Below are 12178 nucleotides of genomic sequence, written 5' to 3' on the forward strand. Positions count from 1 at the left end.
AAACAACTAGTCGATATATGCTCTCCTCGTTTCAGTTCGTGCATTAGTAATAACACTGCATGCTCGTTTCAACGAATCGACGAACGCCAATTTTCAACTACCTTATAAAGAGGACTTCATTTTAACGGTGTACTTTGATAAACATTTAAACAAGTTATTTGATACACTTTTAATCTCTGAATTATTTCTTGGTCTATTTTCAGTTAAATTTTACATCAGCATCTTCGTACTGCTATAAACGTTTAATTTTAACAGTTATTTTATATTTGATTGACAAAAATTCTGATGGGGCATTTACTTGTAACAGATATTTTAAAGCAAAGTATAAAACTTTATACTTATTTTTCAATTCAGTCATCATTATTTAAGGAACTGGGTGCAGCATAAATATAAATGGATAAGCAAGGCGTGATGTTTATGTACTTATTTTATTATACGCCAGCATTGAAATGCAAATTGTGCTAAAAGTGTAGAAAAGTTCAAAGAAAAAAGATAACTGTTAAATCAGAACTAATTGTAAATTTCAGCAGTTTTATTCAAGCTTCGACTATAAATAGTGTTTAAAGGGACAGTTAAATAGATACTGACAATTTTCATATATTGGTTGATGTATTTGTCTTGAAGATATATATTTTATTAGTATTTCTTCAGGTATATTATATCGAGTTATAAATAATTTTTGTTCCTGAATATTAATCGTCATAATCGAGATAACTATTTAATTAATATTTATTTTATTTATAAATAGAATTGATATACTAAAGAGAAATCCATTTGTAAATCTATTTAATATACAAATTAACTACTATTTTAAGAGTGCTGTTGTATTTTCTAGTTTGGTAATCTTAATCTTTTTCAAAACATAACAATTATGTAAATGTATCAAATATGACCAAGCACCAATTATCTTATTTCTTTTTAAATTAAAATAGTTGAAAGAACAAATTACTTCAGACAAAGAGAAGAGCACTTTTTAAGAATTAGAAATACACTAAATAGTTCTTTCAAAATTATAAGATACATATTTTTAAATCCATCACTATTAATACCGAAGCAGTCAAAATAACTTCTAAGTATTAAAGTAAAACCACCGACCATTTAAAATGATATTCATGTTATTTTTAAGTGTACTTTAAAATCTATTTTAAATTCATATATTATACGTATAAATTCCAAAATTTTTATTTCATTCGAAATAAATTTTCGAATGCAATTATTTGCATAAATATCCATTTTATCTATAATTTTAGTCCTTGTTATAATCAAACTTATATGAATTAAAAATCTTGTTTGTTCTTTTACGTTAAATAAGCAAAATGGTTGCAATCAGAGACGTCATGAGATTATAAGTTGTATGGATTGTACTATCGGATGTAAAGCAAGGGTATGTATAAGTATTAGTAACTATTACTTTTTAAGATAAAAACAGTATGAAATATTATTGAATTAAGTATAAATATATCATGAAATTTAGTTTGCAAAACTTTATAAAACCAATATGAAAAAAAGATTGTATACAATAAGATACTCCTTTAAATAGCTTTTTTATAGTAATACCTGGCTATATAATCCGTTAGTAATTTTGGTACTTTTGCAATTCATTTTGTGTTTGCTGTTAAAACGAGCCTCGACAAATGCACATGTTTCAATCATACTTAAACATTGTGTGACACAGCAAAAGTGAATATTATCACATATTCAGAATTAATAGAAGAAATTATTTATATTTCATTTGCAGAATATATTTTCGTAAACTAATTCAGTAGTAATTAGTAGTATTCAAGTAGAGTAAATAAAATTTGTTGCTTTACTAATTATAGTTCGTAATATACGTTTGAAATTCAAACTTCGAAGAATTCGCAGATACTTTGCATGAAAGACGAAAATTATTAGCGTGAAAAAGATTTAAGTTAATCTTGGACAGAGGCTGTCGAGCTGACTTTTTCAGAGTGACTGATCGGTAGACAGCAGACTTTATTTCTGGCCAAAATTCAGAGGTGAAATGTAAAACAGTGGGAAGATTAAACAGAATTAAAAAATATATCAAATAGTGAACAAATTGGAAATAGCTAAAAAAAGAATGATGTATTAGTTCTAACTTATAAAATTGTTGAAAACGGAATAAAAATTAGACTTGATTCGTACGCTTTACAAGTGATGCAGACATTTTTTATTTTACATAAAGATCCGCAGTTGAATGGGTCAGAATAACATTCTATCGGGTGACAGAATCGTTCCTTCTACATTAAATGTTATACTAACGATTATATAAAAGTTTTCATTGTCATTGTAATAAAATCTTTGGCAAACAATTTAATTTCCCGGCTAATCAGTGATAGGTTGGCACAATTTACTAAGGAGAGGTTTTGCTGGACTAATTGCATACGTATACAACAATGTCGCAGGAAATTCGTCTAATGTTTCTGTTCACGTCAATAGTGAATTTTTATCACCCTAGATTTGTTGGTTATCTACAGTGATTCACAAAAATATTCAGACATCAGCAACAAGGTACGCTTAACTTTAATTACTTATATCTTCGATAATTGTGAGTGAAAATCACTGAAACTTTTAATAGGGTGTTAATTGTGCTTCAGAGATATGTATAATATGTTTAACTGAACAAAATCTTAAAGTGTAATATTATAAATCGAATGATATCACAGTCATTTTCTGAGTTACGAAAATATTCCTAACAGTAGTATCAAATAAATATTTTGGGTATTTACTCACATAACCATTTTATTTTATCATGTATCCAAAACGTTTTGGAATATTAGATACAATTTTTTAAGAATTTATTGAATCATTTTTTTCCACTGGTCTCGTAGTTTTATTTTCAATTCTTCCTTATCGATATTATTTTTATTTCAGACAATTATATTATTATTGTCTAGGATCGTGAGGATGATTAACACATCATTGTATTAGATATTAAATTTTCTTTTAGGAAACATAAATATCTTCTTCATAATTTTTTTAATAATACCAAGCTTTTCTCCTTCTCTATTTGATATACAGTCCTAAACCTATATAAGAGTTTCCTGAGGTAATTTAAAGTAACTTTTTTATCTGCTCGAATACAATTCGCGGCTTTGTTTATAACGTATTAATAAAAAACAATGACCAATGAGAGACGAGATCAGATGGCGTGAGACGGCCGAGCTAACGAACGGACGAAGCCCAGTTCTGCTCATTGGCGCGGTCGCTTCGCGTCAAGCGAACTCATTTCACGTTGGTCAGTGTTTTTTGTTCATTTTAAAGGAACAAAAGTGAGAAAAAATCTAAAAATACTAGAATACCATAGAATATGAAGATTGCAGAAACCAGAAGCAAAACGTATGTTAGGAACGTCGATAGATTTTACCGCAATTTCTGAAAATTAGAAAACCTGTCAGATTAGATATTGCTAAAAAAAGTAACACCACAAACTTTTGTTGTACATGTACAAAATAAGACGATGAAAAAACGCGTCGTATAATAAATTTTATTTCAATTTGAATGACAATATCGAAATTACTAAAGTGATGTATAATTTTTGCAATTTTTAGAGTTTCATTTCGAAAGAATGTACTTGTCTAAAATGTTAATGATAGATATTTTCCAATTATTATGTAAAAGTTATTTCATGTCTTATGATCCATTTTAAATTGTCTATGTCCGCGCCAATGGGCTTCATTCTTATGTCCCAGACGCCTCGCCTTAGTTGATCTCGCATTTCATTAGTTACTATTTTTCGTTAATAACTCGTAAACAAAGCCGCAAACCGCATTTGCGTTGAGGAAAAAGTTACTTCCAATGATCTCAGGAACCCCTCATTTCCCGATTGTGAGTCACTTTTGGGACACCCTGTACAGAGTGTCCTATACAGTCTAACAAGTCATTTCAAACAACTTTTTCTTTTGCAACATTTTTTCCCGAGGCACTGTTAACGAGTTGTTAATGAGAAATGGTGACCAATAAGAGGCGAGCTCCGCTGGTGCGCTCAGTGATATCATTTAATTTATACTATTATACTATAAACTTCAGTTAAATATATTATTTCTATTTCTAAAATACAATAAACATTCTACTGTAAGAAATAAATTTCAACAAATTTTTTTGCAATTATTAAAGATGTAGATAATTATGTAAAACTAAGCGTATCTTAATGCCTGAATATTTTTGAGAGTCGCTATATTTGCCGACTGAATTGAATTTACTATCACCAGGTAATTCATTCGATTCTTTTCATTTCTGGCACAGAAGAAATAAGTTTGCGAATTAACCATGCAGGTAGATTAACCCTTTGCACTCGAGCGGCGGCCGGCCGATTTGAAGTGTCAACTCGAGCGGCGCTGATACGGCGCCCGGCCGATTTAAAGTGTTACCTCGGTCGGCGCTGCTGCGGCAGATCCTTTGTAACTCGATCTGTTAATTTACGATGTGCGATAAGAGATTTTTCTCGGAAATACTTTCGTGGACTAGGGTTGGCTGGCACTGTAGCCAAATCTTAGCTCAGTTTAGTTAGTCTCAGTGTTGCATTCGCTTGAAACAGTCTTGGCAGTAAGTATAGTAGCAAAAAAGTGTTTGAGCCCTAAAAATATGGAGGAAGTTCGAATCAGCTCAAGTTCGGAGGAATTCGATTTTGTCGCGTTGGATGAAGAAATCACACTGATTTCCGACGGATTACACCGAAAAGCGAATGAATCCAGTGGAGAAGATAGTGATACACTAAAAGGTGTGAGAGGACGAAAAATTAGAATTATAGAGCGACAGTGAAGGTGGAAGTGAAATTCGATTAAACGGGAAACTTCATATAATTCTAAAAGGGCCAAAAAGGGACTGCAAGGTTTGTTCTGACCGTAACACGCGTGAAGGTAGGCGGGAAAGTTCTTATTACTGCGATACGTGTCCTGATAAACCTAAGATGCATCTTGGATATTGTTTTACAAGATATCACACCAAACCTAATTACAGAATATAATATTTACCAAAGTTTGTTGTTTTCGACATATAAATAAATAAACATGTGAAATTTTATCATTTTTATACATTTGTTTATTAATAAATATTTTTAAATTACTTGTAAAATGGTTGCCTAATTTGCCCGAAATCGTCTCGAGTTGCTGGTTCGCGCCACCGAAAAAGGCCTCCAGTGCAAAGGGTTAATTGTGAGTTGACCCTATGGTAATTAAGCGTGTGTAGGTGAATCGCGTAAGCACCCGATATCGGTATTCCGCGATTTTAACCCACTTAGGGCCGACCAAAAGAGTCGTGTATACTCGAGGGAAATGCACAAAAATTATTTGATGAAGTTTAATAAAGTTCTGAAATGAAATTGCAAGAATTTTGTAAAACCTGATGATTTTTAAATTCAAAAAGGGAGGAGAAATAAGAAATGAAATTGTTAATTGGTAACAATATTAAAAAAAAAACAATATTTCTGCAAGAGTAATGAACAACGATATATCGTTCTTCAGCACTAAAAGGGTTTAAATTATCAATCAGGTTGTAAGGCCGATTACACTAGACGGCGGAATAGATCGATATTGCTGTCCGTCTAATTATAGATGAACAGCTGATTGAAGAAACAAGTCACGTATTTACAAATATTTACAGTTCATATTGAAATTGTGAATGAATATTGTGAATATTGTGATCGATCGATTGATTTCAAGACTAGCGGAGACTGGAGAACAGTCTGAGAGAGCGAAGCACTGACTGACGGGACTGAGCGAGAATGAGATACGCGTCAAAACCGAACAAGAAATGAACGAGGACTGACAGTTTGGAGTCAAAGTCTCTGCTCTTTTATAAGTTTCACAGAGGGAAAACTTGAAAGCGGATTGGTTGGCAGCGACGTAGAAAGGGATGTCAGAGGGCACGTGTCGCACAGCAACGCAGGTGGCGGGAAAAGGTGGGCAACACGGCATAATCGTGCGGCCCCGTCGTAAACCAAAAAGAGGATGCCAATGAGGATCCGACCAAAGAGGATCCGATTTTATTGTGGAAATTTCTTTATTACCGGTTAAAGCTGTAAATCTTCTTAGCGCAGCGAGATCATGTTAATAAATTGAATTAAGGTTCACAATCATTACTGGATTAACATAATCTCGCTATGCCAAGAAGATGTTAAAGAAATAAACTTGTTCAAATTGAAAGAAGAAGATTCGTTTGAACAGCAAATAAAAGAATAAGATTCCGTCGGAGAACGGGGCAGCACGTGTAATCCAATTTGTTCGGATTCTTTGACACCTTTAGATTCTGCGTGAGAAGTATGATTTCCGTGGAAGCGATCGTAAGTACGGAGGATGTAAGAACGGCAATGAGAACTTGAAATTGCATTCCATTTGTCCATTATTCGTGTAGACAGTCCAAGAACTTACTTTCCTTCGTTCCGGTGTTGAAAAGTTGCGGGGAGTGGTCGCGAACGCGAACGTGCAAGCTCGGGACGGTAGTTCAGCTGATGGACGGAAATTTGGCTACGATGAGAGTTTTCCTTCGATTCCGGGTCCACGTTGTAGACTCCGGAATTGTGACAAACTCCACATGGTTACCCTTGAGGAAACTCGCTGGCGTTTATGGCATCATAATCTGCTATGCAAATTGAAAATGTAGCTATTCAGTTCCGCGCAAATTTAACAATCGGCTGCGAATTAACCAATACTTGAGAATTGTTCGGCAGGCGCTGAGCCGTGAAATGAACTTCCTATGTACCGGTACAATTCTCCTACGATAGAAATTTTATCGAAGTCGGTCTTCCTAGGTTCGATATACACCTGCTGATAAAAGTTATGAAACTTTACACATCGTTAACGTTTGAGTAAAATTTTACATTTCAACAAATATACAAATTATTAATGAAAAGTACATATTGCAGCGCAACGGATAACACAATATTCATATTGAAATATTGTTTTAATTAGCACATACAACAAATAAAATGAAATAAAACAAAAATAAAAATAATATTGAATTAAAAGTTACAAAAATATAGGGAAATGAAATTAATATTTTCATTGTCACAACACAAATTTTTATTCCATGTTAGGAAGGTTTACTATACCCATAAATATGCATCTATTTAATATGTTTCTTAACTTTTTTCTCCCTTCTTGCTAGATTCTGCGCTATAGTAAACAATTTAAAAAATGATTTAATGAGTGGAACTTTATTATTGGCGGATCTATCCGCGTTTTTACATTTTATGAGATATGTAAACTATAATAAAAGAAAAAGTAAAGTTAAACTACGACACACAATTGAAAGAGTCCCAGTAGGTGAAAAAATATCACGCGTTGCTTGTCATAAGAAATAAATGTGATGTATTCCATATTTGATGGTCTTGAAAGCTTCTCTAAGTGAACGTATTCCTGGGAAAGCGAAGTGCAGGAAGTGCTGCTGTCAAACCATTTTTCTCGTATAAATTCGATTATATCGTTATTTGATAAAATTCTAATACCATGACATGGTTGAAACAAGCTAAGTGTTGGGCAATCGAGATCGTTTAGACGAAAACATATTTGATTTTGACGTGGACGATGCGGCATGTTGAAATTTAATCATGAAATGGATAAATTGGTTGATCAACATAGTATCGGTAAAACAAATTTTTCATAGTGAATGGGAAACTCCCATGGTTAATTCAACAGTGAAGTGGTACCGACCATGCGTGGGGATACAAAAATTAAACAACGTTAGAGAGAGAGAGAGAGAGAGAGAGAGAGAGAGAGAGAGAGAGAGAGAAAGAGTAAAACTGAATCGGATATTGCGAGGTCAAACAGGAAAATAGTGCACGTTGAAAGCATCACTGGAAAAAATATACTGGGCGTATCTCTCAAGCATGACTCCCAAGAGTACCTTTTTTGAAATTCTTGGCCTGTCATATCAACAACTTCAAAAATGTCGCAAAGGTAAAGCATTTTATTAAAGTAAATAAAAATCGTAAACTAATCTTGTATGATATAACTTATTCTTAAACATATACATTTTGCGAGTTGTAATCAAATTAGAAAGTTACAATAGGTCAGCATAGAAAACAATTTTCAAATAATTGGTTATAACAGTAGGTCTATTAGAAACTTTTGTTTGTTTATGAATTAAAATAAAATGATACATTTTTGATGTAATTGTTAATATTTACTGAATAATATAATTCCTATAATTATCGATGACGTTTTACAAGTGTGATGGTAATTTATGAATTCCATTTCTGTGTAATGGGTTATCTTTGGAGGCGAAAAGTTCAAACAGACCTTGACTGGCATCTCTCGCATTTTTTGAGTTTTCTTTTTCCAAAAGTTTTACAGGGAAAAACTGCATCTTCACCAAAAACATTAACTATACACACTTTTGTAGCATTCCTATCTTGGAATTTATACAGAATGAATTGGTATAAATGAATTTGATCAATAGATACGTTTATTCGAACAAATCTCACTTAATTATCACAATGAAACCATTATTTAATGGTTCAACCATTATTTAATGCTCATATTATGTCATATTAGGTCATAATATCATTATTATATAATGATAATGAAACCATTATGTAATGGTTTAACCATTATTACATAATGATAATGAAACCATTATTTAATGGTTTAACCATTATTACATAATAATAATGAAACCATTATTTCAAAATTGATAATGTAGGACAGAGATTTGTATTGTGTCAACGAAAATATTCTTTTCTCCTTATATATGTTTCCTCCTTATTTTCTAAATTGTTTTTGTCGTTTTTATTTGTCGTAAGCACTGAATAAAATTATATTGCAATGTAAGCAATGTGTTATATGCCTTACAATAATATGTACTTTTAAACATCAAATTTTTCTCTTAATAAAAAATATGTAAAGTTTCTTAATTTTTATCTTTAAATATACGTAAAAATATAATGGTAAAAAGTAGTAGTTGTATATATTCGTGTATAACAATGAATACGCGTGTATAAATTAAAATTTTTTGAAATTGCGACATGCGTTTTTTTTACAGCCACGCATATGTTCTCGTGTATTACAGTTATGTTACTCACTATTTTCGCTTACGTTATTAACATACCTCTGTAATCATTCCATAAACGCTTACCACACTGCATATAGTGAACTTTCTGTACGCGTCACAATACCGGTCCATAACGCGAGTGAACAGGATTTTCATGTTACGACGTGTAAAAATGCAACACAGTCAGCTAAAAACTCAAGTAAATAAGTCACGTTTAACTTTGTGCCCGTCGCGCAGCAAACACTCAGAAATTGCGAATACACATTCATGTATTAAGTGAATAGTCTAGCTCCCTACACACCTGGATGTGCGTCTTAAGTGACGCATGTAGCGAGTTCAAAGAGCCTCTCTCTGCTTCTGAATTATTTCTGACTCAGTCAAAGCTGCTAAGATTGCTGTTCGCAGGAACGCTTAACTACATGTAGGAACACCGGGACTTCAAATATCCCATCAGTGAGCTGCAGTTTATCTTGTGCACCGCGCAAACGTTTATCTATGTTTGCAACGAGTGGACGATTGCAAACAATGGTTCTCAGAAATATTAAAATCTCGAAGAAAATTCATTCTCCATAATTGAAATTTCGAAGAAACATTAAATTACAAAAGGTATGGTCTGCTTCATTATGAATATTTATAAGATGCTCCTTCTTCCGAAGTAAGACAACGTAGAATACGAAACAGAAAAGGTATTGTTTACCGATAATCCAATATCAGCGAAAGATATAGTCGAGGTGCTTTAATTCAATCCATTAACCATGGTTCCGTAAACAATGAACCGATATATACTGTATAACTTTCTTGGCGCTTACATAGATAACAAGAATAAACTAAGTATCTGAATCATTTACTTTTAAAGTAGACCAAGCCCATTTTCCAAAAACATCGAGCTAGTTATTTTAATATTTACATTTCCACATTATGTATAATTTTATTTACAAAACCTCTAGCACGCATTAACTTTTAGATGGCTCAATGTATTTGACAGTATTAGTACGATATTATGAGTTTTATGAAAATCAGAATAATTATATACTGAATGTCCCAAAAGTCATTCGGAATTGGGAAATGAGGGGTTTCCAAGGTTATTCGAAGCAACTTTTTTCTTTACAAAAATTTTCCCCGAAGCATTATTGACGAGTTATTAACAGAAAAGAGTGATCAATGAGAGACGAGTACGGCTGAAACGGGGTGGTCGAGCCAACGAGCAGACGAAGCGGACGAAGTTCCTATCATTGATTCGGCTGATTCGTGCCGGTTGATCTCACCTATTATTAGTCAATGTTTTTCTTTAATAATTCATTAATAATGCTTCGAGGAAAATTTTGTAAAGGAAAAAGATGCCTCAAATAACCTTGGAAACCTCTCATTTCACAATTCCGAATGATTTTTGGGACGCTCTGTAAAAAAGAATATACCATCCTGATCCTGTTGATATATATAATAAATAAATATAATAATAAATAGATAATAAATAAATATATATAATAATAAATAAATTCCTTGTGACAATATAACAAAACAATGTTCCTAACATAAGTTCGTTAGCTTTTGCTCATGAAAAATTTTGTTCTAAATTATTTTAGTTTAAGTGTAGTCGAAGTATGGAACATCTAAAGCAGCATCACTTCATTGATTTCACTTTTTTTATGTCAAGGTTATCCGAAGATCAGTGAATTACAAGTCGTTGAGTTCGTTTCGAAACGAGCTGTTTAAAAAATTGAGATAATCTTAACTTTGTAAAATAATATTTTTGCTGAAACTTTTTGTCAAATAGAATTCATTCATTTATCATGTTCCCCCGGGCTCACATGCGATGCCCAGAGGTATTTACAAAAATATGGCATTAATGCGCACACTAAAATATGAATGGCTATAGATAAGTAAAGTAATAAAATAATAAAAAAACTGAACCATACATTGGTTTCAAATTAACTGAAATTAAAATGGAAAACTGACTAGATATTAGGTGAAAATAGAAAGATAAATAAGTAAACGTACGTACACAGTAGTCAGTTAAAATGGTAATACAGAATAAAACAAAAGAATAAAATACCAACTAGATAGTAGAGAAAGAATAAAAAATAATAGTAAAAATAAAAGAAGTACAATAAAACACATAAATGTGTCAGGCAATAAAATAACAGTTCTACGGACACGCCGGTTTATGGAAGATTTAAATTATAATATACTATAATAATAATAAATAAATAAGTAAATAAATAGACAAATATTTATATTAGTAGCTCGCATCTCTGTCCCGCTGTTCTTCTCAGGTACGCGGATTGTTCTATTGCTCCTCAACAGGCGGTTTTGCTGCAATTTTTTATATATATTTATATTGATACTAATTCGTTTATTTTCAAATCATGTTTCTCCGGCTTTACATAAAATTCTCGGGGGACATAAAATGTCAAAAATTGATTAACTTTCGTTAGGAACACTTTTCTGTCAGACTGACGAATCCCCGCTTTCATGTCGCATCATCTTTAATATTGTGTGGCAGGTGGCATGGGACACACAGCATACTGCCGCAATACTGTGTGCGAGGTGTCACTATTGTCACCCGGCGCTCTTGCTATTGTCACGGGACATATGGAAAATATTTTCACTAGCCGCGACTTAAGCTACCCGTACACAAATTTGGGTCGAAGGTTGAACAGAATAACGACGCACTTGGTTTGAGGTAAAAATGTCGACTGCTTTATTTCGGGTGGAGAACGGTATTTATATGGTTGCCTAATCTAAGGGTTGTGAGCTCTAGGGTTTGGTAGGGATGATCTAGATGTGGTACGTTGTTTTGACCGAAATTTAGTCATAGACTAGAGTCCATGGTTTGTCATAGTCAAAATAGTGTGATTTGTACAGATGCGTCACATTGAGGCTGGAGATATGACTGGCTGGGTTAGAGGCGTGTGTCCAGTGCGTCACACTATGCAAGGCTGAAGTGTTGGCTCTCGAGCCTTTGATTTTATGTTGTTGTTTATGCTGTTGTTACCGCAACCAAAAATAATAAAATTCCTTACGGCCGACAAGGAGTCAAGACGTGATCTTCGAACCCACCGCGGCGTTCAACAAGCACCCCTTGCACCTCTTGGCAGTCGCATTACCACTGCTTCAACATCGCGAGTATAGGCTCACCCGCTTCGTCTCGCTGCCGTTATTTTTTGGGCCCGCCAAGTACAATCGTTGT

Source organism: Augochlora pura, chromosome 4, assembly GCF_028453695.1.
Source record: "Augochlora pura isolate Apur16 chromosome 4, APUR_v2.2.1, whole genome shotgun sequence".
Classification (NCBI taxonomy): domain Eukaryota; kingdom Metazoa; phylum Arthropoda; class Insecta; order Hymenoptera; family Halictidae; genus Augochlora; species Augochlora pura.